This window comes from Miniopterus schreibersii, assembly GCF_964146895.1.
Source record: "Miniopterus schreibersii genome assembly, chromosome: 12".
NCBI classification, from domain to species: Eukaryota; Metazoa; Chordata; class Mammalia; order Chiroptera; family Miniopteridae; genus Miniopterus; species Miniopterus schreibersii.
The window spans coordinates 11,581,199-11,603,418 of record NC_138112.1 but is presented as its reverse complement, the minus strand read 5'-3'; the positions used below and the strand labels follow the sequence as shown (position 1 = coordinate 11,603,418).

Genomic DNA, 22,220 nt, shown 5'->3' with positions numbered 1-22,220 from the left:
TAGTAGGTGTTCCTGTAGGGCCAGTGGTGCAGCCTCCCCAGTCCCCATGTGAGCAACCCTGCAGTGTCCTATTATAGTTGAGCCTTGATTGCTGTTGACACCTCAGTGGGAGGGATTAACTACCCCTGCCCAAAGTGATTGGTTTCAAGGATTGGCTATGACTACAATGGAGGATCAGCTGTGCCAAGACTAACCTCATGGAGAAGGACTCACTTCAGTAGGGCTTTGGTGCTCATTGTGTCCGCCCCTTGAGTGTGTCTTTGGTGAAGTGGTTGGGGAGTGCTTTAGTATGGTCTGAAGCTGTCCACTGGGTGCACTGCCTCTGGGGCCTCTTGGGAGGTGAGGCCGAGGTCAGCTGCCACCTGATTCCTACCTCGAGCCACCCAGCATGAGCTACAAAATGATCTGCAGATGGCTGCTGCTTGTGCTGGACTTGGAGGTTCCCAGGCAAGGTCAAGTTGCAAACCAAGGCCAGCTGCTGCTAGTGCTGGGCCTGGGGCCACTTAGTGAAGGTACATAGCATGCAGATGCCAGATGCTTGCTTGCTTGAGGGATTTTAGGAAAGTCTGAAGCATGAGCAAAGACAGGCCCTATATATGGAAAAGCCGCTGGAAATGGCTTGGGTAGATCCAAAGTTGGTGGAGCAAGGTCTCAGGGAATCACTAGGGTGGGGTGAATAGTGTTAGCTAGGTTGATGGAGACTTAGCCATGGTACCCACCTGCTGGCTCTGTGAGAGGAGGGCTCAGCAGAAGAAAAATGGCCTCTGCCAGCCCTTCTGTCTAGGAGAAAGCTCACCCTCCAGCCCTCATCCTGAAGCCAGACAATTCAGTTCCTCCCCTTATGTCCCTGGTGGCTTTGGAGCTGCTATCCCAGCACTGGAACTCAGAGTGAGTCTAAGTAAATCCGTGTGCAGGCCCTTTAAGAGGAACACTTGGGACTCCAGTAGCCTTTGTCTCACTCAGTCACAATCCCCACTTGTTTTCACAGCCAGAAGTTATGGGGGCTTCTCTTCTTGGCACTGGAACCCCTCACTCCTTCCAGGGAACCTCCTCAGCTGAGATATCCCTCCAGATTGCCACACAGGGTATGGAACCAGCCCGTTCCCATCTCTGCCCCACCTATTAGTCTCCATGTGGCTTCTTTATATCCTTAGTTATAGGACTTCTGTTCAGCTAGATTTCAGGCAGTTCTGAATGATGGTTGTTCCGTAGCTTAGTTGTAATTTTGAAGTGGTTGTGAGAGGTTCTGAGTACAACATTTACCTATGCTACCATCTTACCAGAGCCTCATGATTGTTTTTAAGAAGCAGGTCATTTTGCTGTATTTCAGGAGGCTCCTAGAACTGTTTGGAAATGGGAAGTGCTCGATCCAGAAGCAGACAGCCCTGGACTGAGGCAAACAGAGAAGAAAGGAGAGTTTGAAGAACACGATGATAATTCTCTAAAGCAGTCAGTTTCGCATTGCACTGAGGAAAAAGTCGGGCTTGCTGGAAAGAATTTCATGTGACTGTTCAGTAATTGCCCTCTATCCAGGGTCCTTTGTGAAGCACAGGTTTTAGGGATTTTTAATTACTAAGAAGGTGGTGAGCCAGACGGCTGCAGAGTGGCAAATTTGGAGTTAAAGGCAATGAACTGAGAAGGTTGCAACTCAGGCTCCTGCTTGGGGCTATGATACTCTCATTTTATAAAATAATTGAGAAGGAAGCCAGAGGCCATCTTGCCCAGACTTGCATTTTGAAAAGCATTAGGCAACAATCATTATGTCCAGCCCACATAATCTGCACCAGTGCTTCCCATTTTACCATTGCCACCCTTCTGACACCAGGTCACTCCTGTCTCTTGTTGCTCCTTCCCTTACTAACAGACTAAGAGACCAGCAGCTGCCTCCAACTAATTAATACCTCATTTTTTAATACCCTACATTTGACCTCAACCTTGACTTCCTGAAGCCCTCCCAAATGGTCCAACCCCACATTCAGCACCAGCACTTCTCAGCACGTCCGTCTGGTTTTCGAGCACAGTAAAGCTACCTGACTTAGGAACTCCCTAATAAACATAACTTAATATTTTTTCCCTAAAGGCGCGATGTAACACTGATGGTCTTTTAAAATAATCATATTACTGCCCGAGCCGGTTTGGCTCAGTGGTTAAAATGTCGGCCTTCGGACTGAAATGTCAGGGGTTCAAGTGTGGCCAAGTGTCTCAGGGGTTAAAACGTTGGCCTTCGGACTGAAAGGTCACGGGTTCGAGTCTGGCCAAGGGCATGTACTTTGTTTGCAGGATAGGCCCCAGCTGGGTCCATGCAGGAGGCAACCAATCGATATGTCTCTCTCACATCGATGTTTCTCTCTCTCTCCCTTCCACTTTCTCTGAAAAACAATGGAAAAATATCCTCAGGTGAGGATTAAAAAAATAAAATAAAATAAAATAATCACACTACTTAATTCTACTTCAAGCACTCATTCCATGCTTGCACACATATCCATGATTGCCTTTTTTTTGTTCTATCTTCCAATGAAGTCGGAAATCTATACCTCCATGTCAGAGTGGGGAACGCCGGCCTGTGGGCTGTATGCAGCCCACAGAATCATTTGGCTTGGCCTTGCCGAGGCAACTGTAGGCAGGACTCGAAATTCAATAAGTCTGGGAGCTTTTTTCATGGCTAATTTTTAAGTCTGTATGACCCGCACGGTGTTACAAATATCCAAATAGCCCTTGGCAGAAAAAAGGTTCCCCATCCTTGCTCTATGTGAATATTCGTAGTTTGAATTCTACTCCAGGAAACAAATCTTAAAGAAATACCATTCCAAAGTGCATTGATTTAACTCGACATCATGCAGCTGCTAAAAATAATTATGCAGGCCGTGTAGCATCTTGGAAAAATGCTTGAGATGTAACATGATTAGGGAAAAACAAAACACATTTTATCTATAATTATAAGGTATGTAAAAATGATGCACCCATTTGGACACACTTGAGAAAAAGAGAAACACCTGATCTATTAGAGTAAAATAATTACAGGTACGATTTCTATTTTTAGCTTTGTAATCATGTTTATTCAATACGTACAATATCTTTTTGTTTAATTGTGAATTTTTATGTATATTCTCATTTTTTCTATTATAATTTTTCTTGGAGATAGAGGAGAAAAATCAGTCACCTTTCCAGAATCTTCACACAATCTTATTGCCCTTTAAGTGTGATTTTTTTACCTCTACATTTTTCATGGTTCTAGGAATTTTCGCCATAACATTTTTGGAGTAAACTTTGCCACAAGCATTTTCTCCACCCAATTAATTGGCCGTAAGGCAGTTTTGCCGTAAAAGATAAAATAATGGGTTGACAGTTTGGTAGACTCCATGTATTTAAGCTAGTTGTCAGTTTGGTTTCATTTCTCTATTGACAAAAGTTCTTGCAGCTCCCCCACATTTAGATTATATAATCTTAAACCTCATGAGGGTCTCTATCATGAGGAGCAGACATGGTGGTCTTAAAATAATGGATGATAACAGCCAAGTATATAGCCAGATTGCAAAACTACAGTAAAGCCGGCCTGCACGCTATACTAGAAAATGGTAGCATCTTAGTTTGCAAATCCTTCACAGAGCTCCATCATCCTTCCCACCCATCAAAACCAAAAGTCTGGAGCAGGAAGAGATTAACCAAAGAACTTACATGCATGTATGCATAACCCATGGACACACACAACAGGATGGGGAAGGCCTGGGGGGGGAACCGGGTGGTGGGGGACAAGGGGGAGAAAAAAAGGGGGGGACATCTGTAAAACTCTCAACAATAAAAGTAATAAAATAAAATAAAATAAAATTCAAACAAACGAACAAAACACAACAAACACCAAAAGTCGACCATGTTATGGCAAATATAAAAGAGACAACTACTATTATTTCCCATCAGCCTCCCAGAGCGTTAACTCGATTCTGTAGCTAATTTAGATACAACAGCTTGTTCCTAGACGGACTGCGACATTGGACTGTATTTTGTGGCTTTTCACAACGCAATACTTTTCACAACGCAATACGAAGTTCAGTTATACATATACACCCCAGGCTTTGAGGACAATGGACTTTCACTTTTCACAATAAAGCCTTTTTAATTTTGTTATTAATTTTTCATGTTTCATCATGTTCTTTTCAATGTCCCTCTTTTATGTTTTGTTATTTTGTCTTTTACCACAAAATTGCCTTACAGCCAATTAGTTGTATGGGGTGAAACTGTTTGAGGCAAAAATGCTTACAGTGAAAATGCAGGACACGGTTTTTCACATGGTTGTAATAAATCTTACTCGATATATATTTGTGGAAAGCCTCCTATGGTGCAGATACAGAGATACAATAGTGAACAGAGCAGATACGGTTTCTAGTGCAGGGATTACCGTCTGATGGGAGAGACAGACGTGACTCCAACAATGATATAGATGTAGGTAACAAGGAGAGGTGAGTATGATGTATTCATTCAACACATGACTGAACTCTGGGTAAAGACCGGTGAACAAGGTAAGTCCTTGCCCCCACGGAATTTATATTCTGCTGGGGTAGGGTGGGGGGGTGGCACAGAATAAAAAAAGTAAATAGATGCTATGAGAGCATAGAACAAGGGGACCTGGTCTGAGGCAGCCTCAAAGATTTCCCTAAGATGACACATGGCCTGAGGTTGGAAGATGAAGAATGAAGCAAAGGGGTCCAGGGCAGGGGGGAGAGTTTCCTAAGCAGAAGAACAGCAGCTGTGGAGCAAGTGCCTCAAGGAAGACACAAGGAACTGAAACGGGGCCCGCCTGGCTGGAGGGTGAGATGGAGGGGCCACACCGAAGGGGAGAGGAGGCGGCGGCCGGCTGCAAGATTGGCCAGCGTTTGGGGTTGGGTGAGGCAGCTTGGCATTTAGTCCTGGAGCAATGAGAAAGCACTGAGGACTTGGCAAGGCATGACATGTCCGATTTGCATGTTAAAAGATCACCCCAGCTGCAGGTGGAGAGGGAATTCCAGTGCAGTACAGGCGAGTGGCGAGGCTGCTTGTAGAGTCTGGGAGAAAGGTGCTTGCTTGGACCAGGGAGGTGTTGATGAAGCTGCAGAAAAGTAGAAAGTGTTCAGAGCTACTGAGTGGGGAAAATTGACCCCCCAAGTGTCTGCCAAGCAATGAAGTGACTTTGCAGGGTTAAGAATAGAGACATGTCTAAGAACAACCCTAGATCTCTGATTTTCATGGGTCCATAGAAAATGCCATCCATAAACACAATGCTTATGTAATCTAAAAAAAACCCCAACGTTGTATATAAACACCTTCATCATTACTCATCTTTGGACAATCATTAAATATTTGCATAATATTCAAGCTGGTATGTTTTCCATAATTCATTTACTATTCCTCTAGTGTGGAACATTGAGATTTTCCCCTTATAAATATTGCTGTAATGAGTATCAGTGTGCATTTTCTATTTTTACAGTGCCTCTGACAGACACTGAAGTAGAATTATGGAGTCAAAACATTTTTGTGGTTCTTTATACACACTACCAAAATGCTCCTCAAATGGCTGTAGTGATATTACTCATGCCAGCAATGTACAAGGCTGCTATTAGGCATCCTTGGAAGACCGATATTATTATTTTGAGTATTTTTATTTTCTGAATTTAATACTTTCAAGGTCCCATGTTTATAATTGTGGGTAGCTATTTTTCTTAAAATTTTTTTGTTTTCTTTGCTTAAAAAATATGCTCATTTCCCATGTTTGTTTACTAATTACATTTTGTGTTTTGGCAACTGTACATTTTATCAATTTATGAATCAATGCCTCAGAGTTTTTCATGGGAATAAGGCATGTTTAATAAAAATATGAGTTCACTGCTCTAAATATTTCTCCCAAGTTTCTGACTTTCATCCTGATTAAATTTGAATGTTGGGCCATAGAAACCTCATTCTAACTCGGGCTAGAATAGGTACAACATAATTGATCTGTAGGTCTGTGTATGCTAATATTTGTTTTATAGAAACAATGAGAAATGAAATGCAGACAGTAGTTATGTGCAGATACATGAAAGGGCAAGAGACTGAAGAAATTCCGCAGCTTTCAAAGAAAAAATATTTCAAGGATAACCCTGGGGATTGTTGTCAGGAAAGTGGGGAACATATACAGCCAGAAAATTCAAGGGTAAAGTAGTAAAAAATAGCATTGTGTTTACCTATTACCAACAAAGCAAAACATAAATAGTTCTAGTCTTTAAAGTAAGGATAACCCAGAAAGGGAAACTGGGAATGACATAAACATGTCAACTCTCTGTGTACTTATAACTCAACTCCTTAATCGCATACATTCAAGAATCCTATGTACTATAAAATAGTCTGTACATTTATAATGGTTAAATGAGATTTTTGTACTAAAAGGAACATAATTGTAAAACCAGTGGTTTAGACTCATTCGTTTACTTAGAAATAAAATAGCAAATTAGTTCAACACTAGCAAAAAAAAAAAATTAAAAAAAATCTGAACATAAAGTAGGGTGCCCTGATATGTGAAACACAAGAAGACAGTATTTTTAAGTCTCAGCTGGCTTTAGTCTGACGGACATAACATTTGCTTGCAAGTGGAAAGCAGCTCAGTTCATTGCCACCCTGCACGGGACTCTTCCTCACCTATGCTGATTTGTTATCTACTCAGCCAGCCATTTAGAGCAGACCATCCGCTTCATGCCAATGAGAAGAACCTCACGTAGGGTTACCCATGGCATGCATAGGGTTACCCATGGCAGCATAGGGTTACCCATGGCAGCACAGGGTCACCCCTGGCATGCATAGGGTCACCCCTGGCATGCATAGGGTTACCCATGGCATGCATAGGGTCACCCATGGCATGCGTAGGGTTACCCATGGCATGCGTAGGGTTACCCGTGGCATGCGTAGGGTTACCCATGGCATGCATAGGGTCACCCATGGCATGCGTAGGGTTACCCATGGCATGCGTAAGGTTAGATAAACTACAAGTGCACGACTTAGCTGCTCCATCAGTCCAGCTTGACTCGACATTTTCATGAGGGACTGCTGTCTACACTTGTAATCTGTTCTACCCCCAGGCGGGTTAACTTGACTAAGTGAAATCGGGTCTTTTCTTGCTGGGCCATCCAGTCTCAGTCCTCTGCTCCAAGTCAAAACGCTCCTCCTTCACTCACAGGAATCTTTTTGGCCGTGTGCTGCCTTGGATACCACTCTGGCATCCCTGAACCAGTCTGCCCTCTGAGGCTCCTCCTCCTGAGTTAAATTTATGTTTTCTTTACTTTCTGTCTTTGAGTCACTCCCTCTCTTATTTTCCCCAACTGTGCCTTTGCTGACCTTCGCTACTGACTCTTCTTCGTTCACCCTTCTCCTGAACCAGGGTTAGCACTCATCTTTATTCCCACGACTAACTAATCATGTCCTACCCATGAAGGAGGTGCGCGGTAAATGACAGCTGTCCCTTCATCTCCATTCTTTGGCCTCACTTGTCTGCTTTCTGTGAATCAAATCCTAGCCCATTCTTGAGTTGCCACCAGCTAATAAAAAGAGCGCTGGATGAAGGTCAGGTTCTGGCTGATGATCTGGGCCAAGTATTTAACGTCCTTGGCTTTATTTTGCTTATTTGTTAAAGGGGGTTAGATGAAGTGGTACCCTGTTACAAAGCAGGCCTCCGCAACACCTCTCGTCTCCGAAGGTCCACTCTTTCTCAATGTGACTTCGTCTCTTTGAAGTGTAGCACATAAAGCACTCCCATCTCAGCACTCCTGGTTTCTACCCTGACAACCGCTACTTTGAAGGTGAGCAACAACAACAAAATTTATTGGGTAGAAACAATGACCTCTTCCCCTTCTCCTGGCTCTTTGTAAAAGAATTTTGCCCTCAAAATTCCAGGGAATAGTTAACCGAAGAAGGTTGATTAGCGCTTATCTTAGCTTTTGTATATTGCTTCACTAGGTTCCCCTACCTGCTCCCCTTTAGCCAAAGAGAACGTACCTTTTGCCTTTATATTCTCCCTGCAAAGGCTGTTGGGGCTGCGAGTTTTGTTTTGGGCAGGAGCCCGCTCGCAGTCGCCGGCTAACAAACTCCAAACGGTCAATTTGGTCTCTGTGTGAATTAAACTCATGAAAACTGGGTATAACATCTTCTCCTGCCCTTTGAACCTGGGCTGCCTTGTGCTTGCTTAGACCAGCCGAGAGTGACAAAGGGAACCCTGAGGCCTGTGGCTCCTGCTCTCTCCTTCCTGGCATCCTGACACTGCTGTACACAGAAGCCCAGGCTGGCCTTCTTGAGCACGCGGTCACCCTCAGAGAGAGGCCCAGCGGAGCACAGCACCAACCACCAGAACAGGAATGAAGCCATCCCAGACCAGATGCGGTCAAGCCCTCAGACCACTGGAGCCAAGTGACTGATCGCAGGCGAGACCAGAACCACCCAGGGGAGCCCACCCAAATGGCCGTCCCAAAGACCTGTGAGCTAAGGAACACAATTCCTTTAAGCTTTGGGGCAGATTGTTACGCACAATTTAAAAAAATGAACAAAGATGAGATTGTCCTGAGGTTCTCTTCTGGTCTAAAATGTTTGACAAAAAGACTCATCATTCCTATATCAGATTGAAATCTTTAAGAAATCTTCTAAAACTGAAAAGGGCCTTAAAGCGTCATTCTCCCCGTCTTCAGGTGAAATAACAACAACAACAAATAATAACAGCAGATGCTACGTATGGATCGCCTACTGTCTCCAAAGATTTTGAAATCTGTTTTGCTAACCCTCAAACACTGCAGAGGCACTGGTGTCCTCATTTGCAGAGAGGGCCCTCAGCTGGGCAGACTGGATCTGTTGAACTGGGATGGGAAATCACACTTCAATTCTAAAGCCCACGTCCTCTTCATCTTCCATCGCGCTGCCTCTGTGTATTATTAACCCCATTAATACGCAAGGCAACTGACATAAGCTTAAAGTTACTTCTGCCAAAGAAAAAGGTGGGAATGATCATTCAAAAATGATTGACAATTTTTGGAAGCAAACAAGTCCCTGAAGCCATAAAACAGGAATTATAGCTTCCATTTCCTTGTCAGGAAAAAATCTCAAACATTTCTCAAAATAGTTCCCTTTACCAGCTCTTCTGGCCAAGCGCATCGATTCCTCTTTCTGGCATTTTCACACCACCTTCTGTCTCACCATTCACATGTTTTCCTCCACTTCTCTTACTTACTTGGCGTCTGTACACTTATTGTGCTTTCACAGTTGATCTTCCTGTACCTGGCCCATCTTATTACACCTTGTTCTGGCTTCTAGGAAGCTAAGCACCCTGATCCCTATCAACCTTCTACTCTTGGTTTCAAGGCCCTCTTGCCAAACAGTCTCCAAATCCCCTACCCTCTGCTGGTTTTCCAGGTTTGGTCATCAGTGAACCCCAGAACGAATTGTTCAGTTATACCGGATCCTGTAAAAGTGGAATTTTTGCTTGAATTCTAAGAGATCAAAGCACTGTGAAGTTTTCCTTCCACACAGGAGGAATTCAAACACATTTTTGTTTCCTATTGCCTAGCAACCACAACACACAGAAAACCACAGATGGGGTATATGGGGCAAAAACTGTATCCCCAGGCAGAGTTTAAACATTGGGTTAATGCTACATGGAAGCTGGACCCGTCTGTCCATGGAAGGACCTTTTCAAAACCCTGAAATCCCAAGGAAACTCGGGAAAGTGTTGCCCCTTTGCTTTTCTGCCCCAGAAAGGTGATACTTCCTCTAGGGAAAGCTCTAGGTCAACTCTTGCGAGTTCTCAACCAGGGAGGGGCGCAGAGTAAAGAAAGCAAAAGCTCTGGTTGATGGCTGCCCCAGCAGCTTTACAATCCAGGGCCTGGCTTCTCTTCCTGTTGATCTTCTAACAAGATTGTTTTTTGAGAGCCTTTCCCCTGTCATCAGAACCTGTTCTTGGGTTTAGCTGACAGCCAAGACTCAGGGAAGGGCAGGGATTAGACAAAGCAAGCAGGTTTATGGGGAAAAACCCCAATGTGTTCTCTTGAGAGTAGTAAAGTTAAACCACAGGAGGAAGTCCGAGGAAGGGAAGCTCAGATAAGGAAAAGCGATTCTCTAAAGCAAGCAACAATGACAAAAACAACAAATCTTTAGGACTCAGGGTAGCAGGAAAATAGTAGCACCAGCACTCAAGCCAAGCTGGCTACCAAGCCCATTGAAACTCCTTGAATGGCTGTGGTTGAGATTGCCCAATCTAGAATGAAAGACAGTCTCTTCTATATATTTTCAGTTGAGAATTGTAACCTTCCTGGATATTTATTCTCACATGACACACAGTCACAACAGAAGGAAAAAATAAATTGTCTAAGTAACACGAATGATGCGGAATTCCCATACTCGTTCAGATCACAGCAGGTGAAGTCTTACCAATTAATCACCCTGAAGAGGTGCCGTAGAATGACTGGCTGTCCACTCTAAGGTCAAACTTAGAGTCTAAGGCCCAATGCCTCATGAAGCTATCAGGGCTTTTCTGTCTTCCTAGGTTTATCTTATCTTTTTAAACTCCATTTATTCCTTTTACTCAAGCCACCTGAGAAAGCACCCAGTGTCACCTCTGTTTTTACCAAGTTATATTGAATTACTTGTCATGTACCCGCTTGGGTCTCTGTATTTCAGCCTGAAGAGTCCAAATCTTCCATATTGTTCTCAGGTGTCAACTGCCCTTTCACGACCTTTGCCTGTTGCTTCTCTCTGGATCTGTCACATGATTAAAACGGAACAACTACAGGAGGATTTATGATTCCAGATTCAAAATGACAGTACTTTTACGGAAGATGGAGGTAATATATTGTGCTGTATCTAGTACCTTCCTGATATGCTGAGTGTTATGGGAACCCTGCACACTGCACCCACACTGTGCTCCCTGGGGAGGAAACTGGGCCTGTCATTAAGTGTCCAGCGTATGTTTTGGGACAGCCACTGTGCTGGGTGCTTCCGCATAAGTTACCTCACTTAATCACCACAGGTGCCCAGTGAGGTAGATATTATTACACTCATTTTACACTAAAAGGAACTGAAACCATGAAAGGTAAAAAAAAATTTGCCTGTGGTTATAAAGCAGTGAGTGAAAGTTAGGCTTCTACCCAGCTTCAGATTCCCACTACCCAGCATAACATGTGTTGAGTGACTGTAGGTATTATTTTCCAGAGCCTGAATTATTCAACACTTGCCTGTCTCTGTACTTTTTTCATCTTAGTTGTCTTGCCACTAGATTGTCAGCTCACTAAGCAGAGTTCCAGACTTTCTGAACACACAGCAAGCAGTGACGAAATGCTTGTTGAATAAACCAACAAATAAATACAAGAGAATTAAAAACTAGACTTTTAAGCCTTTGCTTCCTACTAATTCCTCTTTATACAGATGCTCAGACACCTTCCACTGAAATTTGTAAGGCAAGAGTTAATGCAAATTGGCAGCATTATTTAAAATAGCCAGGACATGGAAGCAACCCAAGTGCCCATCAACAGATAAGAGGGATAAACAAGCTGTGGTACATTTACACAATGGAATATTACTGGGCCATAAAAAAGAATGAAATCTTACCATTTGAGACAGCATGGATAGACCTGGAGAGTATTATGTTAAGTGAACTAAGTCAGACAGAGAAAGACAAATACTATATGACTTCACTTATATGTGGAATCTAAATAACAAAATAAATGAACAAACAAAACAGAAACAGACTCATAGACACAGAGAACAAACTGATGGTTGCCAGAGGGGAGGGGGGTTGGGGGCTGGGTGAAAAAGGTGACGGGATAAAGAACTACAAATTGGTAGTAACAAAAGTCATGAGGATGTAAAGCAGAGCACAGGGAATACAGTCAATAATATCGTAATAACTAAGTATGGTGCCAGGTGGGTACTTGAAATATCGGGGGAATAACTTTGTAAAGTACATGATTATCTAACCACTATATGGTACACCTGAAACTAATACAGAATAATATTGAATGGAAACTGTAATTGAAAAATAAAATAAAAAATGTGACAGAGGGGAAAAAAAGAGTTAATGCAAATTGGGTGTTAGGGTTCTACAAGTGTAGGAAGCTGCCTGTAGCTGCTCGTAAATGCCTGTTGTAAGGCTGTTACCAGCACAACTGCAGGGCATGTTGGAGCCAGTAAGTTCTGGTGCATAAATAAAGTGAATGATCTCAATATCTTAGATTTGTCGTTATAGTATATATTTATTTGTGTGCATATTTGTATATTTATATATACTTATTATTATGGTAGTTATAAGACAGGGTGGGGTAAAGTAGGTTCACAGTTGTTTGTGTGGAAAGTAGTACAATAATTAATAAATAATAATGCAAGAATAAACTCTGTGTTTTGCATATGCACAACTCTAAACCTACTTTTGTCCCACCCTGTATATATCATCATATCATATCATATCATATCATCATATATCATATCATATCATATCATATCATATCACATCATCATATCATATATCATTCATGGCTTCTTTCCTAAGATGACTACACCCCAAATGCTGATGACACCCTCTGTTCTGCCAGTTATGTAGAGTTAGGCAACCAGACAGAACTGTACATGTGCGTATCTAGTACATCTCTCCTTCATTTTTATGAATAAGAATGGAGAGCATTTTTTTTCTTGTATTCAGATAATTTAATATCATATCCTGCCAGGGAAAGAAGACAGAAAGAGGATCAGTATAGGAGGAGCACAGGCAACTCCGCAAGGTTGAAAGTAAGTGATGCCACCCAACCAGGCGGGGCTCGGCGGTTGAGCACCGACCTATGAACCAGGAGGTCGTGGTTCGATTCCCGGTCAGGGCACAGGCCCGGGTTGTGGGCTCCATCCCTAGTCGGGGGCGTGCAGGAGGCAGCCGATCAGTGACTCTCTCATGATTGATGTTTCTCTCTCTCCCTCTCCCTTCCTCTTTCTGAAATCAATAAAAAAATTATTTATTTTTTTAAAAAAGAAACTGATACCCCCATTGTTTCTTTCCTGGTCCAGGCAGAAAGGTCACAAAACTACACTGCCTCCACTGTAATTAAGATCCATAATCATTATATTCAAATTAATTCACCCTCTGTATCATGAAAACTTGAAGATGGTAGAAAACCAACTCAAATTCAACATTCTGGAAGTAGATTTAACATTAAGGAACTTAATATTGCAATATGAGACTCCCCCCCCCCCCCGACCAAATATGTAAGCCAGGAGGAAAGAAAGATAGTTCTCAAATAGCTATTTAGTCTTTGCTTCAGGACACAGAATCCTGAGAAATGCCACCACCATGAACGCAGTGCCCCCAGATTCCCATCAGGGATCATGGAGACTCAGTAAGGCCGCTCTTTGCAAGTCATTATCCCCTGCAGGATTCACTGACTGGGTCAAAGACAGTTTGGTATGGACATCAGTTAAAGCGCATTGGTTTGGATTAGTGTGTAGTGACCCTTATCCAAATGGTTGCTGCCTTTTCCAAGTCCTCTCTAGCAAACCTGCCTCCCATGAGCAACTTGGGTTTAAACTGCTTTTCTCCATCTACTGAGCTGATAAGCCAACACTCCAGTTCCTCAGAGGCCGCTGCAGAATCACCCAGCCAAGGGCTTTTCTTTGAACATTTCCCCCTGAATCCTTGTACGAAACTGTCAGAATTATTACTCTGCTGATGAGTTATTCTGCACACACATCATGCTTTCATATGGTGTTATCTCATCTAGAAGAGTTTATAAAGTTTTGTCTTTACATGTAGTTGCACTTATTTACCCAAGCACCCGCCTAAGGAGCACTCCCAGGATGATTCTATCACAAATCAATACCTGGGGAGAAGTGGAGTAATGCTAGCAGTACAAATGCATGTGTCTTCTCCTAATTCTATAACTTATTTATGGAATCTTAACATTTGTGTAAAAGTTATTTTACTGGTAATATTGTTATATGCTATTATTTGCTTTCTTGTTAACTTTCAGATTTTAGTATCTAAATTCTTTCTCAATAATAGACAAAATTGGTGATCATTGTTCAAAATGTATTAAATGCTTTATCATAAGACCTCAATGGGTCTTTATATAAAAGGCCTAAATGAAGCTCTGTTACACAATAAAAATGATAATGTAACATTGGAGGCTATTGTGTACTTTAAATGAATATACTTCAGTTCATCAAGAAGAGGTATAGGATAATTGTAGTTAATCCATAAACAATCAACCCATTTCTTAAAAATTAAAAGAAATGTCAATGCAGTGAAGTAGTAATGCCAGGTGCATTTTTCAGAAGAAAAGTGAAAATGAAAGGAACTATTTACTTGGTATAAGTATACTGGGGGCCTTATTCTTTATGAACAATGACCTTGTATTTTAAAAGTCATCACCTCTTTAGCTTTGAATCACTTTGGCCTTGTTTGCAAAAGTGATTGTTTTGTTATTTATTTACTTATTTATATTTATTTTTCAATTACAGTTTACATTCAATATTATTCTGTATTAGTTTCAGGTGTACAGCATAGTGGTTAGACAATCGTGTACTTTACACAGTGGTCCCCTTGAGTTTCCAGTACCCACCTGGCACCATTCATAGTTATTACAATATTATTGACTATATTCCCTATGCTGCAACTTACATTCCCATGACTACCGATCTGTAACTACCAATTTGTGCTTCTTAATCCCTTCACCCTTCTGTTTTCTTTCAGGTCGGATAAAGTAATATATGACAAAGGAAAAGAAATCTGGGTATCTGATTCCCCCCATCTTTTTGTTTTGTTTTAAGTCATTCTGACACCTCTATTCTCTTTCCTGATATGCAAAAAACGGAACTCCGGCAACAGAAATAATGAATTAAATGTGGTGGTAGATCTGTCTGAGAGACGTGGACCACTTTTCTGGCACAAAGGCAGTCCACAACCTGTTGGGAGCGTGTGCCACTTGCAGCAAAGTGGTCATAGGTAGTTGCTGTGCTTCGGGTCATGTGATCCAAATTTTTTCCATTCCTGGACCTCATCACCAAACCAGGAATTTGTGCTTAACCCCAACACTAAATATGAGCAAATATACTGCCCAGAATTTTAAAATTCTTTGATTATCAGAGAGGTTAAACATTATTTCATATGTCTGTTGAATGTGTCATTTTTTATGACTTAATCTGCTCAATGCCTTTGCTTATGATTTGAACCCAGGTGTCACTGAGAATATTAGTCTTTGACAATAAAGAAAAAAATAAGAAAATATTAGTTCTCTGAAGTGAGGCAAAGGGCCAAAAGGCTGGCAGAGTTGGCCACTCTTGGTATTTGCTTAACAGTGTAACTCATGGACTGGTGTGTATCACTAAGCAGGGCCACAGAGCAGCGCTGAAGGTTGTCTCTGGTGTCCCTAGTCTTCTTGGTTGTTTGCTTTCTATTGCTCTTGCCTCTGTTTAGGTTGCAGTGCTAAGTACAAAGAGAGGTATAATGTGGCTGAATTAAAGAGACACTATTGTCCTGGACACTCTCTAATACTATCTTGATCTTTTCCCAGCCAATTGTCCCAAACTGGCATGGCTGCATAAAATCACTGTCTGAGCTATTGTGAGGGTGCTGGGCCTGGATGGTGGGAACAATCAGATGGTGGTTTCTAATCCCTTTGTCACTTGGGCTGATCAAATGACATCTATGTGTCTCATTTTTCTCATCTGTAAAACTCAATTCTTCATAACCAGACCCCATGCTTACTTATCTGATTGTTTCCCATTTTCTTCTCATTTAAACCCTAGGTACTGACCATTCCAAACTCTGTGTCATGATCTCTGGATCTTTTTCCAGATTTCCCTTCTGCTTGCAAGGATCTTCCTGATACAATCTTTGCCCCATGATCTAACTCAGTGCAGGCACTTAGCTAAATGACTGAAAAATGTTCTTGGAGTAAAAAAAAAAAAGAATGCAGTTCAACTATAATGAGCATTTAAATCTGTAAAAACAATTTAAAGACACTAAGACATTTAAGATGTAACAGTGGAAAAGATATGCACAAAATAGCTGTGATACAACAGAGGACATGATAAATCATTAAAAGAGAAAGGTTCTCTACTCACAACACTCCGACATCAACCACCTGGGATAGTGCAGACCCCACAGGTTAAGGGCTCAGTCCCCCAAAACTGACCCCACTTCAGACACCAATCTCAAGTCCAGGCCTCCAGTACTTCTGACTGACTATAGATCCGGGGTTCCCACAACTCCCTCTTCAGGTTTAATAATTTGCTAGAACAGCTCACAGAACTCAGGTCAAATAACATATAGTTTACTTACTATTACAAATTTCTTACTAAGGATATTTTAAAGGATGCTGATGAACAGCCAGATGAAGAGAGATATATAGGAGAAGGCCCAGGAGGGTCCCGAGCACAGGAACTCTGTTCCCGTGGAATTCTGGGAATGCCACCCTCCTGACACACAGACACATTCCTGTTCACCAACCCAGAAATTCTCTGAACTTTGTTGTTTAGAGAGGCTTCATTATGTAGACATGGCTGATTAAATCGCTGGTTGCAGTTGATTGAGTCCATGTGCAGCCCTACCCCCTCTCCTCCCTGCAGGTTGGGGGGTGGGGCTAAAAGTTCCAGCCCCCTGATCCCAGGTTGGGTCCTCTGGCAACCAAGCCCATCTTCCTAGAGTCACCTCATTAGCATAAACCCCAGGGTACTTGAAAGGGGCTAATTATGAAAAGACACTTCTCACTCTTACCGCTCAGGAAATTTCAGGGCCACACCAGGAATGGGGGCAAAGAACAAATACATATATATTTCTTATTATATCACTATCATATATAGTAGAAAACCAAGTTTCTTGCTTTGGGACCATAAAGAAGGATATGATTAATTCTGGCTAAGGGCTGGAAAGCATTCACAAAGATGGGTCTCAGAGGACATGGAGTGAAACTGCAGAACCAGCTCGAAATGGTCCTACGCTGTTTAACCAGACACTGAATTACTTTTCAGAGACAACAGACCAAAGCTGCAAGTCATGCAGCCAAAGCCTGCACAGAGGAGAGAACTTTGACCTCCAGCTGCATCCGGAAGCAAAGTCTCCCACTCCCCCACCCCCCAACCCTCCCGTGGGACCAGAGGACTGCGACAGAACCTGAACTTGACCACAGGAGCCATTTCAGAAGCCAAGGGTCCCTTGTGCAGGAAGATCCGGTGCTGACGTCCCTTTACTGTAAATGGCCAAGTTCCAAGGTGCTCCAATGAAAACTTCCCCTGCACCTCTGCATATCTGTTTCTCCAAATCCCTGAAAAAACCATCACTACAGTCCCAGGAGCAAGATGAGTTTAGGCACCATGAGATCTCCCATCTTCTTGGTTGGCTTCTTCTCAATCAGTAAACCTTTTCTTACCGCAAACTGATGTTTTGAGTTTTGGTCTTTTGAAACACTGGGCACAGGACCTTGGGTTCAGTAACTTACTGAGTCTAAACCCCATTAGGGCAAAGTCTGAATCCACCACTATTCTTTACTAGTGATGCTCCTTCCCTAGTGCAGGATTCAATGATTTGTAAAGTAGATATGGGGTGTGTGTGTGGTGGTGGTGGTGGGGGTGGGGAGCTGAAGGCCATCAGAGGAGAGAGAGTAATCTGAGCAAAGGAAATGGAGAGTGAAAGGCTTGGTTTTGTTTTGAGGGAAGCAGTTTGCAACCCCCAAACATGGCTTTTATGGGATAGTGATTGTTTTAAGCTGGATATTATTATTATTTTTTAAATGTGTCTTTATTGATTTCAGAGAAAGGAAGGGAGAGGGAGAGAGAGAGAAACATCAATGATGAGAGTCATTGATGGGCTGCCTTATGTACGCCCCCTGCTGGGGATCGAGCCCAAAACCCAGGCATGTGCCCTGACCAGGAATTGAACTGGGATCTCCTGTATCATAGGTTGATGCTCAACTGCTGAGCCATACTGACTGGGCAAGCTGGTTATTTTTAAAAAATGAAAGACTCAGAAAAGCCTTTGACCTTTCTCCTAACTACCTAAAATAATTTATTTATTTACTTATTCTAAAAATATGTTTTTTATTGATTTCAAAGAGAGGAAGGGAGAGGGAGCGAGAAATAGAAACACCGATGATGGAGTCATTGATTGGCTGCCTCCTGCATGCTCCCTGCTGGGGATCTAGCCAGCTGTGACTGGGAATCAAACGCTGACCTCCTGGTTCATAGGGCTACGTTCAACCACTGAGCTATGCCAGCCGGGCCTAAAATAATTTAGATAGAGGACCTGCTCCAGGAAGGGAGCTATCATCATATATAACTATAGCTTAATACCAACTAGGTGTGATAAAGAGGTACCTAGCAAGGCCCCTTTGTTCAAAATCCTCTCTATGTCCCACTGTTAAAGATAGTCCAGAAAACATTTGTTTACCAAACATTTTCTTTTCATCTCTATGTGAATTGCTTTCCTGCCCTTTGAAGTCCCAAACCACAACCTCCTCCCCTCCTTAGCTCCTTGGTAAATAAGCCTCAGTTGCCCCGATTTGTCCTCTGGTTCCATATGCTTACATATGTACATATGTAATACTTTGGTTATTTCCTCTGTTAATCTTTTCATGTCAATTTGATTATTAGACCAAACAGAAGAACATAGAAGGGCAGAAGGAAAATTATTTTTCTACCCCCACAGTTTGTTTTTGTTTTGTTTAAGTTGTCATAAGAAGTTTTTATTTGCTGGCCAAGGGAAACTGTCGAAATTTACTCATGGAGGTCAACCAGTTAATAGTTTCATTGCCATCCTGTGTCATTGGGCTATATATAAGAATCCCTAAAACTCTGATATTATCTCAATTCCTTGATAGATATAGTATTGAGGAGAAGGTCAATGCTAAGATCATGCAACAAGTCTTCCGGAGGCTTCCTATGCTCTCATGTAAAGAACAAGGCTTGGAGGGGAGAAGCTAAAGGTATCTTTTTGTGGCTTTATGCCTGTCACTCACTCAAACACCAACACACTGGGAGAATGCTCCCTGATTCAGCAGGTTCAACTAAAAACCTGAGATGTGGAGGAAGATACCACATAACCCTATAACACATAGTTAACTTCTGTTTTATCAGAAATAATTCTATGCTGTTCTGCTACTTATTTATAGAATAAAAAAAGAAAAAACATTTAAACTAAATCTCTATGTGCAAGGTAGTTAAAAAACAGTAGACACTTAGTAGAAGCTGCTGAAGGTGAACAGGTCCCTGGGAGGGGGAGGGAGGGAACTCAGGTGTGATGGAATGTTCTAGCAAGCCAGCAGTTACCCACAACAACCAAACACAAACAAATCTTTTTTAAAGGACTTTAGTTCCCACTATTGACATAAATAGCCTTTCTGAATTGAAGATTTACATATTCCAACTACTAATTAAAGTTCAGTAAGTGTGTTATGTAGAACTGGTTCAATGGCAGTGTTAACAAGCCATAACTGCAAGACATTCTCCCTTTATTCAACTTCCGATTATACACCTCCAATTACCCTTCAAGGCCAGCCTCTTTCTGAAGACTTTCTTAATAATTTCAGTTCCTATCCATCTTTTTTTCACTCCAAAAGCCTACTGTCCATGCCACTCATTAGGGCACTTAGTCATGTGCAGCCTTATTTAATTTTTCATGCCTTATCCACCCGAATAGATTATCAATTTCTTGAGCTCTGCGCTTTGCATTTATCACAGCCGTCTGCATAGCCCATACAAATAGGAGGTCCTCAAAATACTTCTCAAGTATCTTTTATTTTAATAAAAATGAAAATACCACTAATCTTAATCTCCCAAAGATGCTGGGATTTATCTAAGTAAATTCCCATCATGATAAACTTGGAAAGGGGTATCTTTTTCATTTATCATCATGCCTGCTGAAGATAACATTCTCAGCCCTGCTGCTCTGAACCCAGAGGCGTGCACTCAATATATCCAAGCAAATTCTGGAATACCAGGGCCAAATGATCTGCCAGGGTGCACACACAGCAGCTTACCTGATAGGTGCTGGGTAGCACACGGCAGAATGATGGCTTTGCCTCTCTTCTCAGTGACTCTGGACAAGCTTCCAAACCAAGGTCCCCAGTGTCCCAAGCTGGTGGGCAGGGCACCCCGAAGACAGAGAATCCCGCACTTGCTGAAGGGGAAACACACCTCTGCTGACCCTGGACCAAAGAGGAGGGTGCTGCTGAAAAGCCGGCTTGCCACTGCTTTACAGGTAAATGGCCACTTGAAATGAAATGTCTTGGGGTTTTTTTTGAAGAAGGAAAAGGGTGTTTCAATGATCAGTTGGTCTTAATTATTTTTGCTTAGAATAGGAGACAGCTAAAGCTCTGAGAGAATTCCAAAGCTGAACGGGAGGAAATGAAACCATCTGCAGTTGCATCTGGCTAGCCGGGCACCTGCTGTCTGGCAGGCTGTTCACCTCCGCTTGCCGGGGTGGTGTCCCTGTGGGCCAATCAGTCCCTCTGCTGCTTTCAGCTTCTTCCCAGAAGTCCTCTCCCAGGCCATCTGGAGTTGGGAACAAGTTTAATCTCCCTTGCCAGGATTCTGCTTGGAAATGTGCCCACTCCTCACTTCACCCCCAATCCTGCTCACAGGCCTGAAACTTGACCTGAACTGCCAGCAAATAACTTTCATCCAGAGATAATGTAGCTAAATGTTTGATGCCTTTAATATTCAGAAATATTACCTCACTCCGGACTCACAAAGTGTAGAGTCCACTCGAATGCACCGGCTTCAGCGTAGACAGTAGATCAAATGCCAGAGACATCAGAGCCAGAGCCTGGGTTCATCTGCACCTCCCTTCTCCCCCTTCCAGCCAAGCAGCCACGAAGTCCTGCTGATTTCACCTCCCATATATTTCTTGAATCACTCCCCTTCTCTTCCTCTCTAGTCAAGGTCCCTAAACACATCTTTCTTCTAATCCAGGCCTAACGCTTTGCCTAGAGCTGTCCACCTAAGAAGCAAATTTGACGTTGCCGCTGTTGCTCTAAGCATTTCGATGGCTCTGCTTAGCCTGCAGTTTGTACCAGGCTCTCCCTGGTCAGTCACTGCCTCTCATCTCGCATCCTAGTGATAGTCACCGCTGAAGGCGCCTCCAGCTCCACCATCGTCTTCACATCGCTGTGCCTTACCTATCTCTGTTCACTCCATTTGAATGCCCTTCCCATCTTCATTCACCCCACACTTCAGGATTCAGTTCAGGCCTCACGTCCTCCAGCAAGTCTTCCCTAAGATCGCACATAAGGTCAAAGGACCTCTGTATCCCTATGTGCAGCTATCTTATCTGCTGCATTTTAGTGAATACCCTGTTTTGTTTTAATATGGTTTTTTAAAAAATTATTATTGATTTCAGAGAGAGGAAGGGAGAGGGAGAGAGAGAGATAGAAACATCAATAATGAGAGTCACTGATTGGCTGCCTCCTGCATGCCCCCTACTAAGGATTGAGCCTGCAACCTGGGCATGTGCTCTGACCGGGAATCGAACCATGACCTCCAGGTACATGGGTCAACGCTCAGCCACGAGCTCACCAGCCAGGCGTGAATATACTGTTTTTAAATCCATCTCCCTCACTACACAGACATTGTAGAGATCAGTTTTGTATCTCTGGTACTAGGTTCACAGTAGGATGTCAGCATATCTGCTAAGTAAATAAGTGTTTGATGCTTAACAGAAATGCTGTTGAATCATGATATGGAAAAAAAAATCTATCCTGTGGGGCTCTCACTCTAAAGAGGAACAACAGACTTCTGAGCCCTGATGCTGTGAGGCACAGTGGGAAGGGTTCTGAGGCTGTGACAGGGTCCAAAGACAATTGCCTTAATGCTGCAAATGGAGGAGCTTGCCACATCTGGCAGCTCCACAAGAAAGGTGAAATTGCAATGCTGCTCCCAACACTTAATTTTGATGGTTGACTGATGACTACCTGCCCCAGAAAGGCAGGCAGATCCAAGACAAAGGAGTTGGGGGACCTGGCTTCCCTTCCCGAGAGACCTAGGCCCTTAGAGGTACAGAAGCTTCTATCTTTAGGAGCTTGCCACCTGTGAGTGCCTTTAGCCCTCAGAGGTGAGCTGAGAAAAGAATTTTAATCACTTTAATGATAAAACTAAAATTGTAGTTTTGGAGCACTGTTTGGAAATTGGGGCATTCACACAACTTGCTAGTTATTTTTTAGGCACACGCAAGCTGTTTATAATAAAAAATGACACTTATGTATCACCTTGTT

At 42.7% G+C, this 22,220-nt stretch overlaps 1 protein-coding gene across 3 annotated transcripts in view; it reads right to left on the bottom strand.

The window, feature by feature from the left end:
* EXPH5 (exophilin 5) overlaps positions 1–22,220 on the bottom strand; it is a 68,424-nt gene that overhangs the window by 31,507 nt on the left and 14,697 nt on the right. Inside the window, exon 1 of one of the 3 annotated variants that reach the window (XM_081153339.1) lies at positions 19,989–20,432. The exons of the other annotated variants lie outside the window; for them this stretch is intronic. The gene's annotated coding sequence lies outside the window, so the exon portion shown is untranslated. Of the gene's footprint in view, positions 1–19,988; positions 20,433–22,220 lie in introns of those variants that run through there. 3 annotated transcript variants of the gene reach the window in all.